Raw genomic sequence first — 16,215 nt, 5'->3', positions numbered from 1 at the left:
GGTAGTTTTGCTTTATACCTCTGGAGAGCCTGGGTCAAGCTCCACAGGAGACCGAGTGTGGGGTCTTTTTCCTGGGAGAGCACAGAGCAATTTTTATACTTAATTACGATGATAATGGATTTCCAATTGGAATCTCTGCATGGTTACCAAGAATGAATGAAAAACACCAAAGAGAAGTTGTTAGGATTGATTTAATTATAAAGGAAGTTTATTAGGTCATTTTTGGAATTAAAAAATCAGATGGTAAGATTTGTGATTCAATAAGGTATCTCGTGCTTTCTCCTCTTCTCTTGGGGCTCTCCTCTAATTTAAAATGCCATTAAATGGACTATTGGCATATAAAAGTGAATGTCATAAAACAAAAATTATGATGGAACTTATTAATGACTTGGGTATATTAGGGCCATCATTCAGCTACCCTGGGCTGCTGTTATGGGCCTGCGTATTCCATATAATACAGACGTGTGTCCATTTGTTGGATTCATTACTCTTGAGGGATACATTCACTACCTGTGTTATGTCTCTGTGTATTTTATCATAGTAAGAAGCTACCACCGAGGCTGTAATACTTTTGGTACTTGAGAGAATGAATTCCTATAGAAAGCAGAGAAAGGGGCACATTTACTTTTTTTTTGGAGACAGAGTCTCACTGTCACCCAGGCTGGAGTGCAGTGGTGCGATCATGGCTCACTGCAACCCCCACCTCCCAGTTTCAAGTGATTCCTCTGCCTCAGCCTCCCAAGTACCTGGGACCACAGGAACACATCACTACACCCAGCTAATTTTTATATTTTTAGTAGAGACGGGGTTTCAGCATGTTGGCCAGGCTGAAACTCCCATCCTCAAGCAATCCACTCACCTCAGCCTCCCAAAGTGCTGGGATTACAGGTGTGAGCCACCACGCTCGACTGTATTTCTTTTTCTTTTAATTTTTTTTTTTTAAACAGTAAGGATCAACCAGGTGAGTTAAGCCACTTTTTATTTTTATTTTTATTTTTTATTTTTTGTTTTTTTTTTAAGGAAACAGAATAAAGAGTCAGTCCTGGATCGGTTAAACAGCTATTCTGTTACTTAGCCATTCGGACTGTCTAATCCTTTATAACCTATGTCTGTGTGGACAGAGAGCTTAGCCAGGCGGGCACGGTGCTCACATCAGGTCCTCCTGATGGAACCCTGCAGGTTCCTCGCCTAGCCCTTTCCTGGTTTCCTGGCAAGACTGCTCTGTGGGGTGTGAGTCTCCTAGGCAGCGCCCTGCCCGCCTCTGCCCTGGGCTTTCCCATCCCTCTCTCCTAAGCTCCAGGTGGCTGTTCCATCGCGATGTTGTTTGTGCTGGAAAAACAGCCCCAGCAGACTCCATTCCCGAATGCTACAAAGGTATTTTCTTTTTCTTGTTGAGGTGGTTGTGTTGCTTGTGAAGGAAGTTAAATGCCTGTGGGCCCACATCTCAGAAGGAAGTCTTCCATTTTGAAGGTTGAGGGGAGAAGAAAATAAGGGTGGATAGGGGAGAAATGGAAAGATGAAAGTATCAAAGATCAGACCTCTCATTCATATGCAACATCTCAATGACAAGCCTGTGTTTGCAGAAACTCTGAGAGGTGGCATGCTGACAGGCATCCAGGTTTTGAGTCAGACCTGGGTTCAGGTCCTGGGGCTGCCTGTATGGGTTTTTCGACCCACCCAGGGGGTTCTGGGCTTTGGTGGATGCTACCCCAGCCTCTTTTCCCTGGTGGAAATGGTTCTGAGGTACAGTCCACATGGCTCTGCAGAGGGGCTCTGGAGCGAGCCCCAGCAGCACGAAGCAGCCTCGCTTTCACACCTCCCATGGGCTTCCTGCCTCTCTGTCCCCACCCTCTTTCTTGGGCATCTTGGGGTTACCTTCTAAATAAACTTCTGTATCCAAGTCCTCGGCTCAGGTTCTGCTTTTGGGGGAGCCCGAATGAAGACGCTAAGCCTTGCTTTTCTCATCCAGAGGCTGTTTCTCCCCGATCCTGTGGACCCTATGAGTTTGGGGAAATTCCTGTCTGTGGCACATCCAGCCCAGCGAATTCCTTGGCAGGAATTCTGAAAATGTGTTTCTCCTCCTCCTCCTCCTCCCTCTCCTTTGCAGCTTCTTGGTTTGTTAAAAATTACCTTGATTTGCTTTTGCAATGAATTAGAACACAGTAATCCCATTTTTAAACTAAAAAGGTTAAGATTTACGGAAATCAAAAATGTAAATGACTTTTGAAAAACAGTTTTTAAAACAACTTTGAATTATTCTTTGCAGTGGCCATTTAAGAGGCTGCCTCTCCCTAAATTTCATGTTCCCTTGGCATTGCTGGAAGGCAATGTACTTGAAAAGAAGGAATATTCTGTTTACTTTTCCAGAGAACCCAATCCTTTCCTTGCTATAAAAACCCTATGGCTGGCTCTCTGGGAAAGAAGACCTGTTGCTTTTCTTTCTTTCTTTTTAAGTAGAAATTATAAGAATATCAGAAGGCAGATGAAAAGGAAAGGCTTAAGCACTTGTTTGGGCTTATGTTGACCATTTAAGTGGAATATTTATAGCCCCCTGTCGAGCGCTTAAAATGTAGGGAAGGGTTCCTGGGAGCAAGCTACATGGAGTTTAGGGCTTTCAGACTTGTCCTGAAGTTTGTTGGTTAACTTTTGTCTCTTGATCAGTTTCAAGTGGGGAAAAAAAATCTGTCTCTGTCTGTCTGTATCTCTCTGTCTCTAATGTATCTTTGACTGAAAGAAGTGTTAGTCATAGTAGCAGGTCCCAGGAAGCCAGGGGTTGCTTGTGGGTTGCTACTAAGGTTCTGCTTTTCTAGAAAAGAAGCATCCTTGCAGTATTTACATTCATTGATATGAATAATGTTTAGGAAAATGGGTCTCAAACTTCCTAGTGCCCAAGACTTGCCTGCTGAACTTAGTGAAAATGCAGATGCCAGGGTTTTGCTGTCGGTGCATCTCCTATAGGAGGCTTGGAGCAGTACAAGCCCCCTCTTTTTTTTTTTTTTTTTTTTTTTTTTTTTTTTTTTTGAGACCAAGTTTCACTCTTGTTGTCCAGTCCAGAGTGCAATGGTGCGATCTTGGCTCACCGCAACCTCTGTCTCCTGGGTTCAAGCAATTCTCCTGCTTCAGCCTTCTGAGTAGCTGGGATTACAGGCATGCACCACCATGCCCGGATAATTGCGTATTTTTAGTAGAGATGGGGTTTCTCCATGTTGGTCAGGCTGGTCTTGAACTCCGGATCTCAGGTGATTTGCCTGTCTTGGCCTCCTAAAGTGCTGGGATTACAGGCATGAGCTACTGCAACTGGCTGCAAGCCCCGTTTCTAACCTGTGCAGGTGGAAAGCAGCCCTGGAGAGCCAGCCTTTCTAGCCTGCATTTCTGGAGAGCAGTCCTGGGGCTGGTGTGAGCACCCCTGCTGCCCCTTGGTCATTAGTCTAAGTGAGTTGCCTGAACTGGAGCAGTAGGACTTACTGTTTCCTGAGCCCTTCTATGCTGAGGCTGTGAGAATGGAATGAGATAATATGGGTCAAGTTCTCAGCATATGATAACCTGCTCATGTGTGTTCTTAGGAATTGTGCACCCTAAACCTCCACCGTTGTCTTTCCTTACGTGCTCAGAATGCGAGCAGTCGACTCATAGCTTACCTCATTTGTTGCTCAGCCCATGCTTGGAAGACACCATGTTCCACCTGGCAAATCACTTACATTAGGAAGCAAAGAACTCCCAGCATTCACCAGCTTCATTCCACTGTGCCTGTGATGCTCTGTGAGAAGCGGAACAGACAGGAATATAGGAAGAATTGGCGAGGGTGCAGTATGAAGTTCCTCTGTTTCCTAAGAAATGAATGACCATTTGATTTTGCCTTTAAGGGCTTAAATTTCGGTTCTAGTTAGTCACAGTGGGGAGAGGAAATGTCCATAGGCTGTATTTGACTTGTGCGGAAATATCATCTGTAAAAACTTTGTGTAGAGAGAATTAACGTTACCACTGGAGTTCCCCAAAGAGGGCAATGCTATTTTAGAGCCAACAAGGCGCCCATTGAAGGGACTGGATGGACCAGACTTGTTTATACTGGGATCCTGTTAATGCTGTATTTGTGATTTATGTATGAAAATCCCTTTGCTAGCGTTTGCCATCTTTTGAAACATTCCAGCAGCTTTTAAGAAAGTCTCATTGGGCGCAGAGTTTCTCAACAAAGTCTTTATGTAAACACTGAGCTTGTGGCATTAATGAACTCTCCAGCTATGAACAGCCATTCATACTACCTTGTTAGGACTGGAGGTATATTTAGTAGGGGACAAAATAGAAAAGACCTATGTCCCTCCTTCCATTTAGATGATATAAATCCAACACATGCTTACCAGATGATGAAGGTAATTGCAGCCTGAGGTTCTTTTTCAGCCCTCACGCCCCCTTTGAATCATTCTTTCTTAAATTGCTGTGAGTAGTGTAGAGTCTCAAGCTACCAGAAGCCACTTACATGTAAATTTGCTCTTGGGAATGTGTGTGCCCATGATACAGCTTCTCACCAGGGAAAAAGTATTATAGAGCCAGCTCTGATGTGGCAAACCCACTTATTTCCTGTTTATAAGAGTGAGGGCATTTTGGCTTCCATAGGCTGTTTAGGATGACTAACAGCATTTAGCTGAGAGAATGCTCTGTTTGTGTGTAAAACTGCTATTACTGAGTCTGGCTGGCTGACACCCCAGGTTACCAGATGTAAAAACGTATTAGTGTTCCTAAAGATGAGTGGTACATTTTTTTTTTTTTTTAATCAAAAGACAATCCGATTGGGAAATACTGGTTTTACCAGGACACAGAACTTCAGTCTCAGAATTATAAGTTTCTTGTGTCTGTGCTGAAGATTGGTTTCATTTTCATCAGTGTGGAAGTGAGCATGTGGCTGTTAGTGGTGGAAAAATTAAGATCCTTGGATACTAATTTCCTTATAAAACTTAGTTTTGTTTGGACATTTGATTTTCTTTCTTTCTTTTTTTTTCTAATTCCCAGTCATTTATTTATTCACTTAGGTGTTTAACAAATAATCTTTTGTCAAATGTCGAAGGTACCCAGAGACAAATGACACATTATTTCATACTCTCAAGAAGCTCATAGTTGAATGGGAAAACACTTGTAAATAATTCCTGGCTCAAAAGAAAAAAAAAATTGCAGTGAGGAGAGTTACAGGTCAGTGGTGGACCTCTAATTTTTCTGCTTCACTAGAGCAAAGAGCAAAACCCACTAATTTTTCTGTTTTACGAGAGCAAAGGCACCAGTAAGCAAGGCACAGAGCCCTCAGCATCAGCATTCAAGGGCAGTTTCTGGAAGGGTTTATGTTCGATCTCAGCTGTGGACCTCTAGGTGTGTGGTGTGGGGACTTGGTGGAGGGAAGGACATTTCACATAGAACAGCAAGCTGGAAAGCAAGAGGCTGCAAATAAAGGTCACAGGGAGAAAGGCTGGAAAGTCTATTGGGGCCAGATTATAGAAAACCGTAAATTCTCAGAATTTATAACATATCATTGCATGCATCTGAAAAACCAACTAACTAATCAACTAGCTAATGAGCATTGTATTACTACTCCCTCCTGCCTTCTGTAAAATACAGAGAACTTGTCATTTAATGGCCACTGGAGTGTAACTTGAAAAACTTGTCCCTACCTGTCAACTCTATTGCCCCACCTCTCTAGCTTCATTGCTTTGGATCTTAAAGTATTGTTGTGTTTAATGATCAGAAGTCCCTTATAAAATAAATGTTCAAATGTTTTAGAGGAAAGAGTGAATCAAGGAAGTCCTGTTCATTCTCTCTAAAACTGAGTCCTCCTCAGCATTGGGAAGCCATCTTCACAAAAGTGTGGTCCTCACCGGTCCCCTTTGGGGGTGTGGTAGATGGAGGAGCCCTGCTGGCCTGTGACAGGGACAGCTGGTGGGGAGTGGACACCCCTTGGCCAAGAGGACCAAGCAGTATGAGGGTCAAGAGGAGAGAGGTTAAGTAAACCTTGCCAGCATTTGGAGTAAAAATCAGGCTTGGATTTTCTCTTTGAACATTAAGTATAAATACCTCTTTCAGATAAAAATCTGCTGAAGTTCTCTGAAGCACACTGTGTGAAATGTCCCTTGGCTCTGCCACTTTTGATGGACATTTGAGAGTCTGGGAGGCCAGGCAGGTCTCCTGTGAAGGTAGAGTGAGCCAGCCCTTTATGAAGTAGTTGTTCTCTGACACTGCTGGCTGCTGGTAAGAGGAAACTTTATAGCCTATTACATAAGGAAAAGAAAAAAAAGAAGCTCTCACTTTTCTGTGGGTGTCATATGAGTACTGGCTGCCAAATGCTACTTGTTTGTGTTTCTACTTTTGTTCCCCTTCTTTTGCAAGGGGCGTCCAAATGAATTATATTTCTCACTTTATTCCTGCCTATGAAGGAATTGAGATCATCGGGAAGGACCAAGTGTGATGTCTTCTTTCTAGCTGTCATGTTCAGAGATAACTGGATTGTGACAACATCTTCAGTTTTCCAGCTTGGTAATACCTGTGCATGGTAACAAATGCCAGCAGTGCAGAAAGTTAAACAGTGACAGCTAAGTCCCCTGAAGGTACATCGGGCAGTCGTAGTGAAGAGCATGGACACCCCCTGACGATCTGGCTCAGGTCCTGGCTACAGGCTCTCCCACTCACTAGCTATGTGACCTTGGGCAAGTCACTTAACCTGGTAGCTTAGATTTTGCAACTGTAAAATGGTCTAGGATTTTTGTGGGATCAACGGGCTAATATTTGAAGGCACTGGAATCTGCCTGGCACATAGTCAAGGCCATGTAAGTGTTTGTTGAATACGGAGATACATTCCTCTTACCCTGTTCTTAGCCACACACTGTCTCATCCAGGGGCCATCATTGTTCTTAGTTTCTTTCTCATCCTGGTCTGGAGAATTATAAATATTTAGGGAAGTTGGCCAGGTGCAGTGGCTCATGCCTGTTATTCCAGCACTTTGGGAGGCTGAGGCAGGCGGATCACTTGAGGTCAGGAGTTCAAGGCCAGCCCGGGCAACATGGTGAAATCCCATCTCTAATAAAAATACAAAAATTAGCCAACATGGTGGCAGTTGCCTATAGGCCAAGCTACCACTCGGGAGGCTTAAGCAGGAGAATTGTTTGAACCCGGGAGGTGGAGGTTGCAGTGAGCCAAGATTGTGCCACTACATTCCAGCCTAGGTGACAGAGCGAGACTCTGTCTCATAAACAACAACAACAAAATTGGGGAAAATAATGGAGTATTTTTCTGCTTTGTTTTTACTGCATTGTCTTAGTACATGGCTATGGTGGACAGAATAATGGCCCACCCCAAACAGGTCCACATTCCCCAGAACCATAATCCATAATCCATAATCCCCAGAACCTGTGACTATGGCAAAAGGGATATAAATTTTAAAAGACTTTGAAGTTGTGATTAAGTTAATTGAGATGAGTGGGCAGAATTTTATGATTATGTGGGGGGCCCAGTGTAATCACAAGGGTCATTATCAGAGGGAGGAGGGTCAGAATCAGAGAAGTAAATGTGATGAGGGAGGAGAGAGGTGGGAGGGAGGTGGCAGCCACGAGCCAAGGAATGCAGGCGGCCTCTAGAATTTGGAAAAGGAAAGGAAAGAGTGCTTCCTTAGGGCCTTCAGATAGAACACAGCCTTGTCTTGTGTATTTCAGAAAATGTAAGGCGATAAATTGGGTCTGTGTGTCAAACACTGTGCTTGATGGCAAAGATACAGACATGAAAAAAACAAAACCACAGTCCGGGTATTCGGGGTGCTGTGGTCTGGGGGCAGACATGTGTACAGACGGCGATCATAATCCACCATCGACATTACTTGAACTTGTTAGTCTCTTTCTGGACCCTTTACTGTCTTAGGAATTATTGAGGACCCCAAAGAGCTTTAGTTATGTGGGCTACATTTGTATCTATTGATATTGACTATATTAGAAATTTAAACTGAGAAATGTTTGAAATGTTTATTAATGTATTTTAATATAGCAATAGTGGATCCATTTTTATGTAAACACTATAAACATGCTTTTAATGAAATATCTTCCTAAACCAAAAAAAAAAAAAAAAAAAAAACAAACTTAGAAGAGTAGTCTTATTTTAAATTTTTGCAAATTTCCTTAACGTGCATCTTAGTAGAAGACAGTTGGATTCTCATATCAGTGTCTGCATTCAGTCTGTTGCGGCGTATTGCTTTGGCGGAGGTTATTTAAAGAAAACGCATTCTTACACAGATAACTGCAGCTGGAGAAGGGAGGAGTACTTTGACAGCCCTTTCAGACCACTGTGGATGTGCTGCTTCCATAAAGCCCCAAACTCAACAAGGGGTCATTTCTTCAAAGTTAGTTGCAATGTGGAACTTGAGGCATTATTGATAGACTTTTCTTATTTGGTAACATTGAAATTAAATGGTTTATCTTGCGCTTGGAATAGATCTTTTACTCACGTATAACTTGCATTGTTTATTTGGAAATACAGGGTCACGAAGTTACATAGATCTTCCAAATGTGGACGTTTCATTTCACAGTATTAAAAATCACTTTCAGGCCAGTCACGGTGGCTCACACCTGTAATCCCAGGATTTTGGGAGGCTGAAGTGGGAGGATGACTTGGGGCCAGGAGATTGAGACCAGTCTGGGCAATGTAGTGAGAGTTTATCTCTACAGAAAAATAAAAAATTCGTGGGGCGTGGTGGCTTGTGCCTGTAGTCTGAGGTGCTTGGGAGGCTGAGGTGGGAGAATTGCCTGAGTCTGGGAGGTTGAGGCTTCAGTGAGAGATGATTGTGCCACTGTACTCAGCCTAGGTGACAGAGCAAAACCTTGTCTCAAAAAAAAAATAAAGTCACACTCAGATCTCACTGGAAAAGTGTTGGGAAGCTCACGGTGGCAGTTACAAATTTTGCAAGATTCTGGTTTTTGTTGGACAATTTGAATTATATCTACCAATACTGTCAGCCTCACTTTGTTCATTTTAAAGAACATGTTTTTTCTCACTTTTTTTTTCCAAGTAAAAATTGTGGTTCTTGAAAAAAGCAGTTATTTCTGCTCCCGACACAGTCTGACGTATGCTTTTCCTCAACGCTGCGATTGTGCTCGGGTATGCGGCTGATGAGTTGTATGTGTGCTTCCTGAACATGTTCCAAGGGTGGAGATTTAGGAAAATTACCAGTTTTTGCTACTCCATTGAGGACATTCTTGAGTGAAACTGGTGAGTTTTAAAATGTGAGAGTGTGGCCCTGAAGAACACAATGGTGCTGAGTGCAGTTGGGTGTCCCTGCCTTATTTATGCTGAGGCAGCAGCAGATGCTGTGCAGCATTAGTGCACATGTCCTCAGAGAGCAAGAGGCAAATGACATTTGACATTTTTCAGAAAATAATTTTCAACTTGTGGACTCCTTGGAAGGGTCTCGGTGACCCCAGGAGTCTACAGACCACACCTGGAGAAGGACTGTTCCACTACATATGGAGCAGCAACAGAGAAGCAGAAAACTCATGTTCTAGGTTAATCAGGGACACTTTCCAGGGAGGGAATCACCTGTGTTAACCCCTAGAGATGAGAGGGTAGACGAGGGGGCACAGAGCATTCCAGGTGCAGAGAAGTCGGGAGGAGACTGGGGCCGTCTAGCTGTGGGGCGGTACATGAGTAATTCAGATGGTTGGAGACTCAGGTGCAAGTGGGGAAGAGGAGAAAATAAAGAGAGACAGGAGAGAATGACCAGGTGACAAACGGTCCAGGAAGTTAGCCAAGAAGCCTGGATGTGAAGATCTATAGGGAAAAGATGAATAGGCCAGGGTGGGTCAGATTTGCAGGTTAGAAAGACAGGCAGCCCCAGTGCCAGCGGGAAGAGCATTGCAGCTGCTGCTAGTCCCCTAAGAGACGACAAAGGGATGGCCTGGCAGCCGTGGGCTGAAAGGTGGGTGGCACAGCATGGCAGGCAGTCCCTACCCTTCCCTCCTTCAGAGCACATAGGTGGGAGGAGATACTCTGTCCTCCTTTTTTTACAGGGACTCTGTCTTATATTTGCCACCAATAAATCACTGGACACATAAATAGAGTCATTCAATAAATAATTGCTTGAACGTTTGAACAAATGAGTAGAGGACGTAGGAACAAGAGGAGTCCGAATATGAAAAGAAGAAAACCCCAGGCCTTTCACTTTCGCCATTTCAACAGTGACATGGTTTGGCTATGCCCCCACCCAGATCTCATCTTGAATTGTAGTTCCTGTAACCCACACCCATCGTGGGAGGGACCAGGTGGAGGTCATTGAATTATGGGGCGGTTTCCCCCATGCTGTTCTCGTGATAGTAAGTGAGTTCTCATGGGATCTGATCATTTTCTAAGGGGCTTCCCCCTTTGCTGGGCACTGATGCTTCTGCTTGCTGCCACCATGTGAAGAAGGGCATGTTTGCTTCCTCTTCCACCATGATTGTAAGTTTCCTGAGGCCTCCCCAGCCCTGTGGAATTGTGAGCCAATTAAATCTCTTTATTTTATATATTGCCCAGTCTCAGGTATGTCTTCATTAGCAGCATGAGAATGGAGTAATACAAACACTGACTTTAGTTTTCAACAAGCTGCTAAGGCTTATGTGATTTCTAAAATGAGGTTTATTTAGGTTTGCAAAGTAAAATTTGTAGCTGTGAAGGGGAGTTGTGGCTTTGTTTATACCTTGAGGTTGACTCTAGGTGCAAATAATTTGACAATTTTTTACCTTCAAGGTGGGAAAGGAACTTCCATACTTAATCATAATCCTGAATTCAAGCATGTAAATTAGGTTCATGACATGAGATTTTTACCCCATGGTGGGTACCCATCACCTGTGAAGAGCACGTTGAGGTCAAGCTGAGAACCAGTATCTCCGGAGAAAAATAGTTTTCTTTCGTTTTACTTTTCTTTGGTTTAACAAGTATTTGGTTACTGCCTGTTGTATCAGGCATTGGTCTAGGAGTTCTAGAGATAAAGAGTGAACACAGCAGGTTAAAAAGCATCCTTGCCCACATGGAGCTTACTTGTATTTTAGTGGGTGGACAGAGAGAATAAGCAGAAACCTCACAATTAATAAGTAATATAAGGTACTCACAGATGATAAGTGTGATGGAAAGGAAATGGATTGGGGTGAGAGGGGAGGGGGAGTGATGGGGAGTAGGGGCCAGGCCGGTTGCAGGTAGGCCAGTAGTAGTCAGGGAACCATGAGCACCTAGGAGCATAGGCTCGCAGGAGGTCAGGGACGCGGCCATGTAGCTGTCAAGGGGCAAAGCTTTCTAGGCCAAGGGAACAGTTGTATGTGCTCTGATGTGATCTGTTTACTGGCAGGTGTGCCTGGAAGGGCAAGGGAACAGCACAGCAGTGAGAAGTGAGGCCCAGAGGAAGTGTGAGGCCAAATCAGGCCAGATCAAGCTGGCCTCAGAGACCATTGTAAGGTCCATTTATTGGAGGGAAAGGAGGAGCTGTTGCGTATGTTTGAGCAAAGAAGTGATGTGATCTGGCGAGTGATTGGTAAGGATCACTGAGTGTTGTTGAAAATAGACTGAGGAGGTGGTGGTGGAATGGAGGCTTTGCCATCACCCAGACGAGAGGTTAGGGGGTGGGGTCTGCTTGGGGTGGTGACAGTGGCGGTAAAGCCAACAGAGCTTGCCCGGAGACTGGAAGGAGAGGGATCAGGGAGGACCCCCAGGGTTTGGCTTGAGCATCCGGAAGGTTGGAGTCTTCATCAGTTAAAGTGGGAAGATGGGTGTGGAGCAGCTTTGGGGAAAGATGAGAAATTGGCTTGGGAACTCCTTGTATTTACCTCTCTTCATGTTGAATATTTCACCTGCTTCCAAAACCATTTTGAAATGAAAACCCATCTATAAAATTCCATAAGAGGCATCAAAATTAGCAACATAAAGAGAAAGGGAGGAAATTTGAGTGCCAAGTTACCCCTTTAAAGATGTTCATTCATAGTGTAAGGCAAACATATATTTGTTCATAGGAGAAGAAATGGACAGGCCTTGACATACAAGTTGTAGCACATCAATCCTTTTCATTTCAGACAATTTAGTTCTGATCTGTTGTACGTTTTACATTCATTTCTGCCCTACAATACTCAGCTCTGATTATTTATAGATTATGCAGTCTCATACAAATCTATTTAACTTTGATCCTTTCTTGCTTTTGGCTGTTAACGTCTAACATGTCATGGGAAAAACAAAGTTCAAATTGTCCCCTTTTGTCACTCGTTGGCAGCTCTGGAAAAGGGTATTTGGAAAAAAGCACATGAAATTGTTAGCAAATTTACTGTGTATCTTCTGTGAGGAGCTCTGGCCAGCTGCCTTGGGGAGTGAACAGGTGCTAGTCCACAGTTTCTGGAGCAGCAGGATGCCCCCTCCTTCCCGAAGTCTCCCAGTGGGCCTGCTACCAAATCTGGACTTCCAGTGAAGCACTTGGAAACTGCTGAATGAAAGGACATGTGATCCTCCACATTTTAACATTTTTCTTTCCAAATACTAGTTATTTTCCCTTAAATTGCCATTTGTGAATCGAATTCTGTCTTTCATGTTTCAGTGGATGAAGGACCATGCCAGTCTTTTGTGAAGTTTAGGCATCTTTGCATAGCAGTCTTAGCAAAATTATTTGAACATTTATTGAGTTTTGTTATTATTATTTTACACAAATGATTGAGGAAAAAATGGAGGCTGAAAATGCTGATAAGAAGCCTAGCTTTCCTAAGCTTAATATCCATGACCCGAAAATGCCAGTCACCGGCTATGTCCAGCCAGCAAGACTTTAGCTCCATGTGGATGTTCTTTGACCTTGAGTGTATTAGCCTGTTCTCATGCTGCTAATAAAGACGTACCCGAGACTGAGCGATTTATGAAAGAAAGAGGTTTAATTGAGTCACAGTTCTGCAGGGCTGGGGAGGCCTCCGGAAACTTACAGTTATGGTTGCAGGAGAAGCAAACATGTTCTTGACATGGCAGCAGCAAGCAGAAGTGCTAGGCAAAAGGGGAAAAGTCCCTCCTGAAACCATCAAATCTTGTTTGAACTCAACATCACCAGAACAGCATGGAAGAAACCACGCCCATGATTAAATTACCTCCCGCCAGCTCCCTCCCAGGACAGGTGGGATTTTGGGAACTACAAGGTGAGATTTGGGCGGGAACACAGCCAAACCACGCCACTGAGCAAGTCAGTATGGGTGTTCACCGGGGGAAGAGGAGAAAATGAATACATGTGCTAGGCGTATTTAAAAGGTGCAGCATAAACAGAAGCTTTATGATTTTTTGGGATCTCTGGGAGTAGAAGATCACAGAACCTAAATACTCACCTTTCATTCTTCTCTTTTACAATTGTAGTCTGTGAGAAGTATGGGGCTACTTGCACATTCTACTGGCGGAATCATGGGCCTTTCTTCTTTTGAACTCCAAAAGCATTTTGTCTGTATGCCTGACATGGAAGTTGGTATTCCCTTGTAATATCGCTCTCTGTGTGCCTGTCCTAATTAACCTACTGACAATCCCTTGAAGACAGGGACTTTGAAGATTATAGAGAATGTTTCAGACATAGCAGCCAGCACAATTCTTGATAAAAATAGCAGGCATTGAATAAATAGCTGTAGAGTGAAAGGAAGGTTGGTTAGCAGTCTCTTGACGAAAGTTAAGGCAACATTCTTGAGAATGGATTATGGGGGAATAAAAGAGATCATTGGAATACCTCTTGAGGCTTCCAAGATTTCTTTTTTATAAATCAGATGCAAGGGAATGGGGCTGAGGTCTCCGTCACTGGCAAGTGTGTGGAGGGCACCATGGGATGGCCTGTGGCTGTGGTAGTGGAGAACCACAGGCTCCAGCTCCAGAGTCTTACTGCAAATCTTGCGAGTCCACGGAGCCCAGCTGCTGGCCCATGTCTGCGCTGTTCTGGAGTTTTAATGGGCTAATTAATTGGTGCCCGTGACAGAGAGTTAATTTGCCAGCTAAACCAAAACCACAACTGAAAAAGAACAATAACTTCTTTGTTTTTTTTAATTTTTAAAAACTTTTTTGAGATGGAGTCTCGCTTTGTCACCCACGCAAATAGCACAATCTCAGCTTAATGCAACTCTACCTCCTGGATTCAAGAAATTTTTCTGCCTCAGCCTCCTGAGTAGCTGGGACTACAGGTGCATGCCACCACACCCAGTTAAGTTTTGTACTTTTAGTGGAGACAGGGTTTCACCATGTTGACCAGGCTGGTCTCGAACTCCTGACTTCAGGTGATCTGCCTGCCTCAGCCTCCCAAAGTGCTGGGATTACAGATGTGAGCTGCCGTGCCCAGCCTAAGAACAGTAACTTCTATATCAGCAGTATAGGCCAACAGTGACAGTGAGGTGTGTTTTAATTTGGGGGTAGTAACATTTGTAAAAGACTCTGGGTCTCAAATAAGTTCTCAAGTGGATTCTAGTTCCTGGCTTTGTCAATGTGCGACTTTGGGCAGGTTACTAAAACTAATTTCTTGACTCTGAAAACAAGGGATCAGGCAAAATAGTCTAACATTTTGTCCTTCTCTCTCTAAAATTCTTGTATTTAATGTGATCGAAGTGACAATATAAAGACTACAGGAGTGTACATTTCCTCCAAAATTTTATGGAGTGAAAAAAGCAAAGTAATGGATCAAGCATTCCATTTTGGTTTTGCGGCCTGTCTCCTTCCCTCCTTAAATAGAGTCAGGTCTTGACTGTGGTAGAGAACATGTTTGTTAAGGCTTCATAATAATAGCAGCCTGTCTAATATAAAGAGCACAAGGAACCTTAAGAACATTAATTATCCCTCACATCACCCTGATGGAGCAGAGATGTGTTATTACCGTTTCACTTTCACAGCTGGGTAAATCAAGGTATAGAGACACGTCAAGTCTCTGGTACCTTGGACAAGGTCATAGCGGCACGTACAGACAGAACTGTGTCTTCTTGTTTTTCCTTCTGTGTAGGGAAAAATGTCTGGATTTTAATGGCTTTTCCCCCCACTTTTAAGGATTTATCTATTAATATACACAGAGTAAAACCCAGTTATAATTTGCCCTGCAGTAAAGCAAATTTAGATGTGGCTGAATTGATGATGGTCGTTGTCTGCTTACCTGGATTCTTATCTAGGGGTTGGGACTGATGATCAGAAAGGCCTTGTGATCGATCAGTTGGGGCTTTTTCAGTTCAGGGAAAAGTCAGTTGTTTACAGTTATTGCTTCACTATCTGTTCCTGTTCCTTTTTTGATGCTCATACAGATTTCCATTAACCTTGCAATCCCATGTGACCATGTATTTCCAGTGATTTGGTTCTTTGGAACCCACTTTAATGGTGGAGTTTTGCTGTTAATTCTAATTTCTCTCCTGTAAAATCTACCCTGACTTCCTTACCTTCTTTTGAAAAAATTGAATAGAATTAACACACTATACAGTTTACCTTTTACAGTGTACCATTGAGTGGTTTTTAGTATATTCACAAAGTTGTGCAGCCATCACTACTGTCTAATTCCATAACATTTTTATCTCCTCAAAAAAGAAGCCTCCCACCCCTCAGAAGTCACTCCTCATCTTCCACCCTCCAACCCTAGCTCCTGGCAACTCTGAATCTACTTTCTGTTTCTATGCATTTGCCTATTCCGGGTGTTCATATAAATGAAAACACAATGTGTAACCTGTCATTTCTGGCTTCTTTCACTTGGCATAATGTCTTCAAGGTGCATCCAAGTTGTAGCATGAATCAATATTTCATTCCTTTTTATGGCTGCGTAATATTCAATTTCACCTTCTTTTAATCCAAGAGAACCATAGCACTGACTGAAAAGTGTCTTCAAATTTTCTTTTTTCTGTAGCAACTTTCTCTAATAGAATCTTGTGTGTACTTTTTTCTCAAAGTCTTTAAATAGAACTCCAGCTAAGTAGTTGCTAAGGGCTTTGAACTTCAGTTTGACTTTATTAAAATTCTTGGAGTGTTTGAAATACAGTATTGTCTGTTACATGCTCCTGAAGGTAAGTAAATGTGGGATTTGGGTGTCGTCCCAATGCTAGTGGGTGTCAGTTTCCTTGCAGTACCAAGACCTTGGTTGAAGATCTCACTCATCATTGTGTATTTTTCAATGGGGCTCTGATAAAATCTCCTGGGAGGCACTGCACCTTCTTTCTTTGAGTGATGATGAGAAATATTTCCCTGGATGGCACAGTGCAGCAAATGTCATTAATG

At 43.2% G+C, this 16,215-nt stretch overlaps 1 protein-coding gene across 7 annotated transcripts in view; it reads left to right on the top strand.

Moving 5' to 3' along the window:
• The window catches only part of TIAM2 (TIAM Rac1 associated GEF 2), a 268,861-nt gene that overhangs the window by 192,843 nt on the left and 59,803 nt on the right, over window positions 1–16,215 (top strand). The window lies entirely within an intron of this gene.

This window comes from Saimiri boliviensis, chromosome 4 (genome assembly GCF_048565385.1).
Source record: "Saimiri boliviensis isolate mSaiBol1 chromosome 4, mSaiBol1.pri, whole genome shotgun sequence".
Lineage (NCBI taxonomy): Eukaryota > Metazoa > Chordata > Mammalia > Primates > Cebidae > Saimiri > Saimiri boliviensis.
The sequence above is the reverse complement of the archived record's forward strand: the minus strand, read 5'-3'. Positions and strand labels throughout refer to the sequence as shown.